This window comes from Cyrtonyx montezumae, unplaced genomic scaffold (genome assembly GCF_038088225.1).
Source record: "Cyrtonyx montezumae isolate F1298 unplaced genomic scaffold, pur_monq_1.0 scaffold_8, whole genome shotgun sequence".
In the NCBI taxonomy this organism is placed as follows: domain Eukaryota; kingdom Metazoa; phylum Chordata; class Aves; order Galliformes; family Odontophoridae; genus Cyrtonyx; species Cyrtonyx montezumae.
In genome coordinates, this window is record NW_027072089.1 from 74,535,709 (window position 1) to 74,551,386 (window position 15,678).

A 15,678-nucleotide genomic window follows, 5' to 3' on the forward strand; every position below is an offset into this window, starting at 1 on the left:
TCCTTCCTTCCTTCCTTCCTTCCTTCCGAGTTCCTTCCTTCCGAGTTCCTTCCTTCCGAGTTCCTTCCTTCCTTCCTTCCTTCCTTCCTTCCTTCCTTCCTTCCGAGTTCCTTCCTTCCTTCCTTCCTTCCTTCCGAGTTCCTTCCGAGTTCCTTCCTTCCGAGTTCCTTCCTTCCGAGTTCCTTCCGAGTTCCTTCCTTCCGAGTTCCTTCCGAGTTCCTTCCTTCCGAGTTCCTTCCTTCCGAGTTCCTTCCGAGTTCCGAGTTCCTTCCGAGTTCCGATTTCCTTCCTTCCGAGTTCCTTCCTTCCTTCCGAGTTCCTTCCTTCCAAATTCCTTCCTTCCAAATTCCTTCCCTTTCTTTCTTGTTTTAGCATCAGCTTCTTGAATCTTCTTCAGTTTTGTGATCTCTATAGTATGACCACTTGTTCCATATTCTTTATCTTTGAAGGTGATTATTTTCATTTGCATTCTCCAGATATTCCTTTATGATATCTGCTATTTTTAATGTTTTTATAGTCTCCTATCTGAGAGTGCACCCCCTGTCTATCTTGACTCTCATCTTCATGTTCTAAACCAGCTCTTTTCAACTAGATTGTTTTTCTATGTTTTCCTATGGAAAGAACCAGTAAGCCTTGTTCAGCTGATTTCTGTTCCAAGATTTATAGTAGATCCCCAGCATATTGCCAACTGCATTAGTGCCTTCTTTTTGTTATTACTCGGGCTTTCTTTGCTTCTAACTTCCTCTGCATACTGGACTTCAGAGTGAAATCACATCCTTGATACAGTGGGAAATAACTTTTCTCTTTTAATACTATTTTTCCCCAGTAGCTTGCAGCATTTGATGTTACATCCTTTTCCTATGAGTAATTTCACTAAGTCTCTGTTACACTTACTAAATCATGTTCTTAATCTAAATTAAATTTTGTCACCTTCTTTTTTGGACTTTTAAGATACCAATACATATAACAGGCAGATGTCCAAAGCTGTGGCTAGCCCTAATCTTTTTTTTTGTTTGTTTGTTTCTCCTATTATTTTGTTGCCCCAGTGGTTATATTTTCTATCTGGTTGATGACTATGTGTGTTTACCTAGCGTCTTTTGCCACCAGTCATTAGAAGCAAAGTTAAGGTACTCATTGCTAAAATACTGAGCCAATCTGCAGAGAAAGAGAAGAGAAATGAGAGCACTTCTTTTCCCTTCCTCTGAGCTTCCTAGAAGAATGGAGATAGTGATATGCTGAAATATTAACGTGTCATATAACATAGCCAACATAAATAAATAATTAAGAGACAACTTATCTAGGTAAGACAGGAGTCTAGGAGTAATGAATTCTCTATCTCTATGTCGTTACTCAGATCCAACTAAAAAGAAAATAAATAAAAGCCTGAAATTTGTTGATTCAGAACTTCAGTCTCATTCTGATATACTTTTAATGAGAATTTTTCTGGTGAATGAACTTTTTTGGTTTGTTTTCCCATAAAATGTTTACAGTTGTTCTCTGGAGCATAGAGAAAAATAACACTCATTACAACAAAATTTTGAAAAAAAATCAGTATTGTTAGAAAATGCAAAATTTGTTGGAATAATTCAATTCGCCTTTTTCCAGAAGAGAAAAAAATGTATGTTATTCACATATTGCTATTGAAATCTGAGCATTCTGCAGGATCTTTGGACCTGAAAAGATAAAATAATGCTGTTCACTCTCTCTTACATTTCAAAAATTGAAAAAACTTAGCTTAATAAAAATAAATAAATAAATTAAAAATAAGTTAGTTACAAAGTGCAACAGGATAAGATAAATGGTCAAATTTGGGGAAAATAAATGAACAGAATCAAAATGGTTGGTTGAAAAATTAGTCTTCCTGCATATAATGAAATAAAATAAAATATAGAGGAAAGAAACCTGAAAGAATACTTGAAAGGCAATGACAGAATGTGACTGCAAGGGTTTTTGTTTTCTTTCTTCCCTTTTATAAAGATTAGTGACTGAATCTTTAAACCTCTCCTTTAATTTTGTTATTGGATACAGTTTTCTTTAAAGGTCAGACTACCATTTTTTATTTAGTGCTCATATCAAAGCAAATACTTAAATCATGTGGGATGTAATTTTCATTTGCAAGTAATGTCTAAAATTGGCATGTTTGGGCAAATCAATTATTTCAGGCACGTGTAAGATTTGAACTGTAATCTCTTCCAAAAGTACATTTTTAGAAGCCATTTTTAAAGAAGCAGCTAATTATGGATTGTGAACTTTCCAAATGAGGTTTGATGCTATTAAAGAGATTCACTTGATTAGCCTTTAAAGATATATTGGCTGGGTGAAATTCTCATCAGATTTATCTAAATGAATGTGTATCAGTGTTAGCAAGATCAGGACTTGATTTACTACATTTTCAAATATATTCATCCTGTCTGCTTATCATTCTGAGTAAGAATGAATATCTAAACCTGTCCACATAAATTATTCTCTAAAATATTTTAAAATGTAACAGTCTTTTAATGTAATATCTGTACACATAAACAAATGTGTGGATATGTCTGCACAGTCAAACATTTATCAAAATAATTTAATCTTTTAAATTTTTCTGTTGGAGTATATGCAAAGATTCATATTTCTCATACTTTATATTTGCAGTTAATATGTAAATTTGATCACATAAATAAATATTACAAAATTGTATTTGCATTTTTTTACTTACTGCAATATATATTTATTTTCAAAAATTACTATCATGCTGCAGTTTCAATAACATATAGTAGCTGTGTCTTGTATAAATAGCAAGAGCACTTTCCTTAAGTGTTCATGATTTCATGTGCGTTTCATATTTGGATAGAATATCCTCTGTAACGAAGTATCCCACACTTCTTGTTAGATAAGAAGTGGACTTTAAAATTGAAGTTGTTAGTGTTCCCATCTGATGATCTTCAGTTTTGTAAAAGCAGTTGTCCTGTAAACACAAGTGTGGTTATTAACTGGAAGACAGCACTGCTGAAAAAAATCAAAGAGCTCCATGTTTGATGTCTCTTGGGTTTTCAGAGTGAATTCCAGTTAACAAGCAAAAGGATGATTGGTTCCCTCTGCTCTCTGCTTCTGCTCATCTCTCATCTCTTTTCTTGCTACTGCATTTACTTCCTCAGCCAGTCTTCTTTGACAACTTTACTTTTTTAACTTGTTACTATAAGATATGAAACCTTAGTATCTTTTAAATGTTTTTCAATGAAGTTCAAGCTTGAAATGTTGATCTTTCATATCAGAATCTCTTTTGAAGTGTATAGCTTGACTGCTAGTAGTTGAAGGCATATAATTTTTAGACGTGTGTGTGTATGTGTGTTCCCATACACCTTGAGATATATATTAAATCAGTGTTATTCCAAAAAGAAAATATAGAGCTACATAAATGCAAATGAAACCTGTTTTTTTTTCATTGCACTTCTGTTTCATATTTCAACAGGAGAGCAGTAAGAATCTTTTAAATCTTACGGCTCCTTATCTGCTCTAGACAAAAACTGGACCTTAAATTCAACTATGAAGTAGTAGAGGTAGAGAAGTTATAAACAACGAACAGTGCAGGCCTCTAAATACTACTTAAGATTGCTTTCCAGTGTCATGGTTTTATGATCCAATATGTTCCAGCCTGCCATACCTAGGAAGGACCACTATCTCTCATTGTGAAGGCAGGAAAGGAAGAATCTCCACGTCCAAATGTGATAAGGCATCCCTTCAAAGTCAGATGGCTCATGAAATATTGAAACTTAAACCTGCCACTAATCCAGGATTTAATACTGGCTGTGCTGAACAAAAGGTCAGTGTGGTTCTCTCTTTCTCTTTCACTCACTTCTTGTCCTGTGCTCTCAGTGTATGGATCGCTGAGGGAAGGATATTTGCATTTGGAGCAGAGTGAAAACACACCTTGTATTGGACTCTGAAATTTCTTTTAAAAAGCGTAGAAGTTATTTTAGATAGTTCTTGGGTATTTTTATCATCAGGAACGAATACTGTGTAACCTCTTAAAATGATCAAGAATTGTATAGGAATTTTGACTTTTGGAGTCTTTTTTCTCCTGTAAGTATGGCTTTTTAACTTTTTTGAACTACAGTTAAAAAGGGAAGGATAAAAGAAGAAACTTTAAAGTCAGGAGTTAACTGAGAGGCAGTTTGTTTATATAACAGATTTATGCAAATCTGAAGAGGATCAGTTAGAAGCTTATTTTTTTTTTTAATTGTTACATTTAAATGATGAGTAAAGTAAAATATGCAGAAAGAAACTGATAATTTATGCATTATGGGCTCTAAAAACTTTTCTGTTAAAAAAAAAAAAAAGAACTTACCCATTCACATCAGAAAAAAATCAATAGATACAGTTAACAGTAATCAAAAGGCTTAATCTCTCCTGAGTATTTTTTAAGGATTTTCAAAGAAATCTTTACGTCCATGCGTTTAACACTGGACTCATGACCATGTAATGAACATAACTAAATAATAAATATTTACCAGTGGTTTTAGCCATTACTGAGCAAACACGCCACATATTAACAGATACTGGATCTGAACTACATTTAAGGATGTGGGTACACAGCTTCCAGGTGAACCCAAATCATCTGGAGAAATGAAGCAAGAGAAGTATTTGCTAATTTGCTTACAGAGAACAGTCTGTATTTCACGGTGCAATGTAATTATGCCTCAAAACAATCTGAATTTGCTAACAGTTTAAGAGACTTGTGTTGTGGTTTCCTTTGGCAATTTTCTTCATCTCCATGTGCCTAAATGCTTTGTCTAAAAATAGGGTTGATCGTATATTTTTTTAGGACTTCTTTCAAACTTCAGGTTACTCGAGAAAGGATAACAACAGCTTTAACAGCTGAAGCGCAATGAGGGTTTTCGTACTCTGTTTGGGTTTCAAGAAATTAATGTAACATAAAATAATGACAGCAGAAGTGTTATGGCTCAGATGCAGAGAGTAATCTGTGGTATTGTCATTATATCCCAAAGTTTACTCCTTCAATAGACATTAAATCACACAAATCTAAGAATAAAACAGAACTTAACTTTTATTTACTCTTAGAGTATTTATAAGCCTTCAATTATTAAATAATCATACACTCTTCTGGTGTTACAGATAAAAATTAATAAGGATTGAGTATCTAGTTAGCTAAGCAAGAATTAACAAGTAGTCTTTTGATTATCTGTCATATTTAATGACACATAAAAAACATCCAACCTTATATCAGCTTATAAGAAAGTGTTTATATGTGTATACACTTGGTAAAGAACAACAGAAAAAAAAAGTAAAATTGCTGTGTTGTTCCTTCCAGGGGGGACACTCTGCTCCAGCAAGAGCAGAGTGAGTGTGAACTTTGCTATGCAACAGCCCAGATTCCTTTACCTCTGCTCTGGTCAGAAGAGATCCCTCCAAAGCTTCTGACTCCAGTTTGACCCTTGGTTTTGCCCTTGCCCAGATATATCACCTCTTTTGCACTTGGCAGCTCTGTAGCTACCCTTTCTTTTCTTCCGCAGGCAAAATCTTTTCCACTGCCACTTCAGCCAAAACAGAAAAAAGTTTGTCAGCCACATCCCTTTTTTTTTTTTTTTTTTTTATTTCTTTTGTTGCAACTTAGGTATATTTAATATTGCTGGTAAGGAAACAAAAATTATGGAGGTGTTTGGTTTGGATGGGCTCTGATGATTTGCACTGTAGTACCTTAGATAGATTTAGCTTTCTTGTTGTCATTGCTTGTTTTGTATGTTTATTTTTCCCCTGAAGTCATGACATGGGCATTTGAGCATATCAGCCAGGTGAATTTCTTAGCACATCTAGATGATTAAATAAATGATGAATAGGTGTTCCTTGGCCCACTAGGAATATGCTTCTGAGTTATTTATGCTTCAGAACAAATGCCTACACAACAAAATTTTATCACGCAGCACAAGACTGGTTAAATGAAGTCACAACTGACACACTGCACATAAGCCATTGATTGTCTGTTGAGGCTTTTTTATTCAGTGTAGCAACAACAACAAAAAAAAAAGTCTGCCTTCTTTAAATACATATAGATTGTATTTTTGGTCTAGAAATGTATTGGTTTAGAAAATAATTTTCTTCCCTCCCAAATCATGCAAAAAGACAGGTACTCTGCAAGGGTGGATGTGTGTAGGGAATCTGTAGCTGCTGCCACCTTACAGGTTCCAGAGTGCCTAGATACACCAGACTCAGTTAATACCAAATAGGTTGCATCTGTTTGTGTGTACAGAAGAGCGACCTTCAGCCTCTTTGATGTTGCTTTAGCAAATCCACGTATTTAATTCAATATATCTTTCCACTGCTGCTGAAAGCTCCAGAAAACTGTCCACTAGGCATACTAAAAGAAATGTCCTCTCCCCACCTAGCACTGTCTAGTAAGTTTAATTAACTGTTACACCAATATATTAATACACATTACCCTTTTGTAGAAGGAGCGTCTTTTCTGTATCACAGTAGCTGTGTCCTATTTCAGGAGGGTCAGGGCTGCTTTTTCTACTTGTTTCCAGGGCTTCCCATCCCTATGACTGAGCACATATAGAATTAACTGTGCCATATCTCACCTCTAACCTTCAGAGAATATTATATTCCTTTCTGTTTCCTCATTTCCTAGTATACTTAATCCTCTTCTTTCCACTCATTTAACCTTTAACTAGCTCCAAAAAATAGTGCTTAATTACAGTCATGGTAGTGAGTGACCTGAGGCTTCTCGCTGGTTAGAAGGACTGACCTTTACTTGATTTGCCTCCACCTCACTTGTTTTGAGTCCCAGCACTACAGGGGAAGTGAAGTAACTTGCCTTGTTAAAGTAGAGAGGAAATCATAAAAATAGAAGTGTTCGTAATAATAATGAAAAAATATTAGCTTGCTAAAATAATTTCCGGCTGTTTTCACATCCTTCAACAGTTGTAATCACCCTTAATTGCTCTCTGAAGGTTGACTGACTGAGCAGTGATGGCACAAGAAGCAGGCTGCCCAGTAGTGTGAGGTTGGTGTTACAGGTTTACTAACCGTCAGGAACATTAAAGCTAGGGAGCACTTTCAGCTCTGAGAAAGTGATGCTGCTTAATATCATCCAGCCTGCTTCAAGTCTGGTGAACACACTGACAAATGTCATAAAACAAAACAAAACAAAGAAGCAAGCAAATGAAAAACAAAGAAAAAAAGGACTGTGAAATTGAGAAGTGTCACATTCCATAGTCTGGACATTGCAGTTGAGAGAATACAAAAGGAGAGAAGTGTCTATCTGTTTGGCTTTTGAGTTGTGTTTTTTTTGTCTGTTTGTTTGTTTTGTTTTGTTTTTGCAACAGTTCTGTCATATAAGCTGTCCAGTGTAGTTTTTAAATATTTTTGCATGGTACATGCAATTAATAATTTGTAATGTAAAGATCATTTGGATAATGTTTCCAGAGTTTAGAACACCTTGCTTGATTTTATTACAAGAATTGTTTGCATGTACTTGCAAACTGTCCTACATTCATAACTTCAGCCAAAGGTTCTCTGAAGGAAAATAAAACAACAGATGTCTTGAAAAACCTCTGGATACTTTAGGGATGTTAAAAGTTCTTAAGTTTTGTTCTTAAGTGTGAAAGCTTTCTGGAATGAACAGTTGAGTAAGCATTAAAGCATTTACACAAAAAGCAAAGAGGTACCAAAGACACAAAATTTCACGCAACTTCAGAAAGCAGACTCTGAAGCAGAAATCTTTTTGAAATACTGAGAATGCTCTCCTACTGCTTAGGAGGAAACTGGAAGACTGGGTTTCAGGGATATTGTTTTGCATTAAATGTTTGGTATACTGGGCCATATGGCACTATGGAGATTTTGGATCTGTAGGAATGTAATTGCATGAATAAAATCATGTCTCTATGCTAATTGTACAAGTGGTTTCAGATTTGGAGAATAGCTTTCTGTTAAATGCATTCACAATGACAGCTGACACTTGAACAAGAAATGGTAACAAAGGGACAAAACATACGGTTCGAAAATTCCTATGAGAATCTGGAGGCACCTTTGGTCTCCTCTAGGCAACGCCCCTGGAGAGCAGAACCAGGGTGAAGATCCTGCCAACAGAAGTGCTGAGGTACCTGCGCAAGATTGAATGGAATCTAATCTTGTCTCATAAATAGTAACTGCAAGATTTATCTTTCATAGAAGGGTATTCACTTCAAGTAGTTCTGATTCATTCTGGTTCAGTTTTATTTTATTCATTTTTCCCTTACAAACACTGCTTAAGAGAACTGAACTAGTAGCAGTAGTGTTAACCACAGAGGATCTGAATAAGGAATTCTAAAGAAATATTGTGGATATTGAAATGGCTCAAAAGTTGTGAGATTTTCTAAACCAGTTATTTTGAATCTTCAGTTCTCAATATGTTTTTATTTTGTTTTGTACTGTCTACATTATTATTATTAATTTTTTTTTATTATTTTACGTCTGAGGAGAACTTCTGGATCCAAAAATATAATATGGAATTTCTCAAAGATCAAGCCTAATGATGCATCCATGCAAAAAGATTCCATCATTTCTTCCTTTAAGAATTCTGTCTGCAATACAATCATTCATGTCTTAGATATTGTACTTCCCCGTCTTCTTTTGTATTGACTCCTAAAATAAAAATTAAAAAAAGAGGGAATGTCATAAAGAAAAACAGATGATGGAGGACGTTAGGTTACAGCAGTCACTTCTAGAACTTCTGACAGTATAACAAGAAGCGGAAAATCTTAGCTTCACTTGAGTCCTTGGGAAAATCAAAGACAGAAGTGTCCCAGGCAGAGCCAGGTTTTGGGAATAGTATAAGTAGAGGGCACATTGGAACCAGAGGGAACGAGATAAAATTTTGTAGCTACACAGTTGACAGAACTCAAGCTTAGCTATTATTTAATACAATGTTATTTACCAATAATGAATCTGTATTATGATCTACTTGATGTGGCTAATGCTTGGAACAGTTTGTGACAGTCCTTAAACATGTGACTGCTAGGAAAAGAGAAGCCTTTAAATAATCCCCTAGCAATTTAATTTGACATTATTGATCTACATTTTCTAATTGATTTGAACAGCATTACAAGAGCAGCATTCTGTATTTTGACATTTGAATTACTGTCTTGTTACTGTGCCAAAGTCTAGACACTGTCTCAGTTTCAAAAGGGCATGAGTGTCTCTGATGATGTCTTCCTACAGAACAGAACTGATCAGTTCAGGATAAGATAGTTTTGCCTGTTCATTACTGCTTTGGTAATTTGATCTGCATGCTCACCAACTATATTTTTCCTACTCTATGTTTACTACATTTACTGTTGTGTTTTTGTGCTACTGTACCTTCAGAGCCTGTTCTGACAAAAGCAGTCTGCTATTAGAAGTAGATCCAAAGTATGGTCAGCCCTTTGCTTGCTGGCCAGCCCAAATTCAGGGAAGACACAGTGCACCAGCAGCAGGGCAGTGCCTGCCCTGAGGAGTTCCAGCCCCATCTGTTTGCCCTGGAGCAGGTTGCATTCTCTTAGAATCAAAGCTGGTCTCAGCTGGCCAAGCCAGCAGGAATCCAAAAAGGAATAAAAGGAAAAGAAAGACACAGGAGCTTGGGCTTTGAAAGCTTTTTTTTTAAGGTGTGCTGGATCCCAGCAGGAATGTCCTGATGCTGTGATGTCACACCAAGTGGAATAATATTTTATATTTTCTTTTATAAACCCAAACCATTGTACAGAGTTCTAGAAATCAACTTAATCCTCCATCAAAATAAAACGATCAAAATAGTCTTTTTTTTTTTTTTTTTTAGCAATATGATTTTTAAGAATCTCTACACTTCATATGTTTTGTGTTTATCATTTTCCATCTTCTCACTGAAGATTTTTCTTTCTGGGTATCAAGGAAATTTTTTTGTTTGGTTGGTTGGTTTTAATGCTTGAAAAAAATAAAACTAACAATAATGGTGGAAAAAGAAGTAGAGATTTCAGAAAAACTGTTCTGAAGTGTTACTATATCTGCGTTGCTTGGAACCTTTCTACTTTCTATTAATACTTATGATGAGATTTTGAATTTTCTTCTTGATATATGATAATGTAGCATTTTTTCTACTTTTCTGGACACTTCCTTTTTTTCTGGATTCCTTTCTCCATGAAGTTAATGTATAGCTCTCATAAATGAATGGAAAGATCTTTGGAAGTGATAATACTTATGTATCTTCCTGTCATTCCTCACAGATAAAGTTTTATACCACTTTCTATTTTGCAGGTACATAGAATCATAAATTCATACATGTCTTCTTCAGTTCTTCTGATGATCAAAAAAGTTTTCGCATATGAGAATCATAAGTATTAAATACATAATTAGGGACAAATCTAAGACAACAATCAATGTGTGTCTATACTTAGTGAAGCCATCAGATCCTCAAAATTGAGGTGACCCTCATGTCTAACAAATAATGTTGTTACAATTAGGTTTTTCAGCGATAGTAGGAGGAAAATATATAACTAGTAGGTAATGACCATGGAGGATTTTCAAACCATACATCTCAGATTGTGGTTAAACAATTATTTTCATATTGGTTTATTGTTGATTTATGTAATCTATTGGAAAACAGTATTAAATGGGATTGCGAGAATGCAGTGGTTGTTATCTTTACAACAAGAATACAGATGGCAATGTTTATGGAATTCATTTTTCCTTGCACTGAATTATAATGATACTTCCTATTTCAATTCCCCCTAAGCTTTCTTCTTTCTTCCTGATTACTTTTCTCTTCCTTCATTTGCTTTTCCCCTTCCATCTCCCTTAACCCTCTTATTAATGAGAATTGAAATTTTGTTATAATATCTGAAAAAGTATCTGCACATAGTCAAAGACAGAAAGAAAAACAAACAAAAACCACCCTGAAAACAGCGTAAGAAGGCTTGGACAGAGTAACAGCTGCCATAACACTAGAAAGAGGAAATGAGTTAGTGTCTCATTTACTGTCAAAACAGAGCATATGGGCAGCATGGTATGTTGTCATCAAAACACTGTGTTAATTAAAGCAAACAATCTATTTGTAAAATGGTAATGTTCTTGGAGATGACAAATTTACAGATTCTGGGAAAGATATTTTGTTTTTCTTTTTTTTCCTCTTTGTGCTTTTACAAGCTTGGAATGAATTTAAGGATTTTTCTGTGATAATTTTTGAGCTTTTTGCTCTCTTTATTCATACATCTTCATATTTTCTATTAATGAACATTTTCAGTTCTTTCTCTCACATTTATCTGAAAATCCTTTCACGTGGATCGGACTATATGCTGCTTATTGTATAAGTATTTAGAACAAGTGTGATTGTTAATCATGATAGACTGGAGTTATTCAGGATCGCACTACAGTGTCAAAAATAAATAAATCTGATAAATAGTATTTCTGAGATAAACCTACCAACATTTAGGAGAACATCAATTTGATAGCACTGTCTAGTTGTAACATTTATATATCAAATGTATGACTAATATCCTCATAAAAGCTTACTAGGGTTAGCAGAGGGAAATTCAGGATCCATTGTTTATTCCAAACAACAATATAATCCCAAGCAAACTCTACTGAAGAAAAAAGGTACAGATGAATTTCAAAACATACAATAGTAATTTCATTACATTCAATGAGAGTATTGCAAGTTCATTTAAGAAGATGAATTTCTGCTGGGGAGATGTGTTAGACTTTATTAGTACATTGTAGCCTGTGACCCACATATTTTTAATGGAAAAACTGAAGGACAGGCAACTCCTGTGAGTCCTCGAAGTGCATAACCTTATTTTAGGAGTTGATGAGCTTGATATAAATTGAGAGTAACAGTTGTCTTTATATCTTCCCAAGTTTTCATTGTTTTTCTCATTTTCTTCTCATAAAGGTTTTTCTTTATAACTCACTGTAGCACTTTCTCTTTCAGTATACCAAACATACCATCACTTTTTGTTTGACAAACTCTTGTCATCATTAGCATCACCTTCTGGAAAATATGTCTGAAATGTTTGTAGAGCATCCCACTGATATCACAGGGGCAACACATTCAGTAGTATGAGTTTCTGCAACCAGTTTTGCATTCAGCTGATACAATTGCTCAGGAAGTGGAACACCTCCTTTTCTGTTACAGAATATACATTTGACTTTTTGATTTACCTTTAAAAGGAAGACCAAGGAATATTTCAGAAATAAATTACTGTGTATCCTTGCATAAGCTTTAAATCTGACTCCCTGAGAACTTTCATATGTTCTGTAAAAGGTATATTATGTGCCCTATTTATGCTTGCAACTTTAACTCGAACTGTATAAATTAGAAGACAGACTGTAAAAGCCTGAGCGTGAACCGCAGAATGCTTTTTTTCCTTTCCTTTCCAAAGCTGAGCTCTTCTTTAAAGTGTCTTTTTTTCATCTTTATCTCGGGGCAGTAGTGCTTATTAGAATATTAGGTCAATCTTCTTATAAACACGCCTTGTCATTTAAACCTTTCTTCCTTCCTTTCCTTGTTGGAAATCTCACTGTTAGCATTTTCTGTTAAGTAATTATTATAGATGCACTAGTAAACATGATGCACAACTTTTTTGTTTAATAAGATGCCTGGTCAAAAACAAACATTGTAATGTTTGTGTTCTTCTGTTCCTCTTCTAATCTCTCCACTCAACCCCCCCCAGACACAATGAAAATTATCCCTTGGAAATACTGCATGAAAAAATGAATAGAGAACAGGTTTTTATAGCTTATTACTTAAAATGAATTTGATAAAAAATTTAAGATTTCATTATGAGAGTAGTTTTTAGACAGTCATTTGGTTCCATTACAAGTCCTTAGACAAGTCTTAGAGTTACTGTTTCTCACTTTTTCTCATCATCTACTTCTCTTTATAGTACCACTCTTTATCAAATGTCATCTATTCTGTGACCATCTTCTTAAGACAATTACCAACAAAGCCTTCTGGCATGGATCAAAAAAACACAGCCCTTTGTTCTTGCCCCCATGATCTCCCCGAGCCAAATGTGGCTGACATTTCATTCTCACTGAAGGGCTGGTCTTTGTTTCTCTTGGCTTTCATTGTGAGATATGGAAACTCTTGATCCATCCCTTTCATCAGAAAAGACATCAGAAAGTCACATCAGAATGGACTGTCCATCTTTTCAGCCAATTGTATGATTTGCGTACACTTATTTTTAACAAAATTTTGCTTTACTTAAAAAAAAGCCCCAACTCAAACAAACAAAAAAAAAAGGGCACTAAACTGGTTTTCACAGAAAAACATATATTCATCTAGAAGTTATGTTTATTACCTCCAAACTTATAAGTGACAGACTAAGTCACTATAATTAATGTTAAATCTCTTACATTTTACGAACCTGCATCTGGTACATTTAAAAGAAGAAAGCATTAGAATTTTCATGAGAAGAGTCTCAGCTTATTCACTGTAACTAATGTTAAGGATATGAATATACTTATGTGTTTGTTAAGCATAACCATTGCCCAAACTTCTTCAGGGCTAGCACTTTAAAGGGAAAACGAACATGTGTCTGTATGTGTCAGATATTCATGTTCTCATTTATTTTATAGAATATCACTTTATAGAAATTAATCTATTTTTTAGGACCCAAAACTGTCAAAACAGTATTATTAAATAAAAATAAATAAATTAAGAAACCAACAAACAAGAACACATTCTCTATATTAAATCCCTAAATAAGTGAAAATATAATGTGAGAAGATCAGACAACTTCTTAGTGTACAGATTATGATTTCTTGCAGTTGCTGTGATAAACACTAAAATAAAATATTTATAACCCCCACAAAATGAACAGATTTTAAATGTTTAATCATGCACTGATGGAAATATTTGTAATTCTTTTCAAGAAATATGAAAATAGTCTCTGAAGGGGAAAATGTTACAGAACTGATAGCAATATTAAGAAATCGAACGTTAACAACTTTTTGTGAAAAGGCATTGGTCACAATATATTATGGTTTATGAGGATTACAGTGTAAATCATAAGTTATATGAATTATTGTATACCACTTTATAACTGTTTGCCTTTGACTTGCTGTTCTTTGACAAATATTCTAAAGCTAATTTTAAAGTATGCATAATACGTACTTAAGGATGACTCAAATTTAAATAAATAAATGAAAAGATTCATAAAAAGTTATCTTCACATGTAAAAACAAGAAGCAAGCAAGTGAACTATTACAGACTCAAATGAAGAAGCACAGTAGGAATCAGAAGGACAGACAAGGACTAAGCTTTATCAGATGGTTACCCACCCTGGCAAAATACTGACATTCACAGCATGTGATTTCCAAACACCTTTTCACTCCACTGCTCATATGCATCCTTTCAGGTCCAATGTTTCTTTTTCTTTGATATGAACTTAGTGATGGAGGAAAGACCCTGACTAAACTTATACATACATTTACAAAATATAGAATGCAGCTTTTTTATTTAAAACACAGATTTACTTTCACATTCCTCTGCTCCTCAGACTAGCAGTCATATACCTTGTCTTAAAATATGTTTCTTGTAATCCATGTACATTACTAACAATGTCAGAGGCATTTGAAGCATGACTGAGGTGTTAAGAACATCATCCACAAATGAATCTGATACTAAGCATAAATCATAAAATATCCACTGTGCATCTTAAAAATGTGGGCACACTTGTACTGAGACAATTACAGGTTTTATAAGTAGTTTAAGAGCAGTTTATATAGATCATATCAAGTTTACATACAATGCTTCCTGACATTTTCTAGTCTTTAAAACAGTAATACATAATCTAACGATTTGAATGAGTTTCTCTATGGGATACTTACTTCTGAAATATTGTAGGTCTAATAATTCTGTAACAATACATAACATTTCCTTCATCATTTATTATTTACCTGCCATTTTTATTAATTACACTAATGTGTTCACACTTTCACACTCAGTTACCAAAAAAGACTAAAATCCTAGGGTGAATTTGTTAATATTTATACACTGTCAAGAAAAAAGAAATTAAAAAAGCACATTTTATTATACTGCCAACAAGTTTAAAAGCTTTTTACCAATTTCCTTTCAATTAAAGAAATGCTCCCCAAATGAGAATTCTGAAAGTACTCCTAAAGAAATATATTTTCTCTAGAATATGGAAAAGTCAAAGATAACTAATAATAAAATTGCTGTAACAAGAGCTCCAGCTCTCCTATATATAGGTGAAATGTTGTCATGGATTGATAGATAAGGAGCACATTTATTTCTGCAGTTTCTCTTTACTCAGCAATAACTTTATAGCCAAGTGAGCAGAATACCCATTTTAAACAGAAAATACAGTACTTCCTTTCTTTGTCTTCCTTCCCAATTGTCTATTAAATGAAAACCTGTAATAAATCTGCTCAACATTCTCAGTGTATAGTAGAGGAGTTCTAAGAAGTTAAACTACTGCACATTATTAACAAGGTATCTAAGGATTTGATTTTGTTTGTTTGTTTGTTTGTTTTTTACTTTTGTTTTTATTCTTTACTTTTTCCACTGACCATATAGAGATACTCAGTTACAAGCTTATTGTTTCATTAAGGGTGAATATTAGCAGTTCACCTACATTGCTGCTTCACTTTTTCATGTTGGAGTGTGTTGTTATTCTAACTGGAAGTAATCACAGAACTAAAGATTTAGGTTTTTTGAGTTTTTAT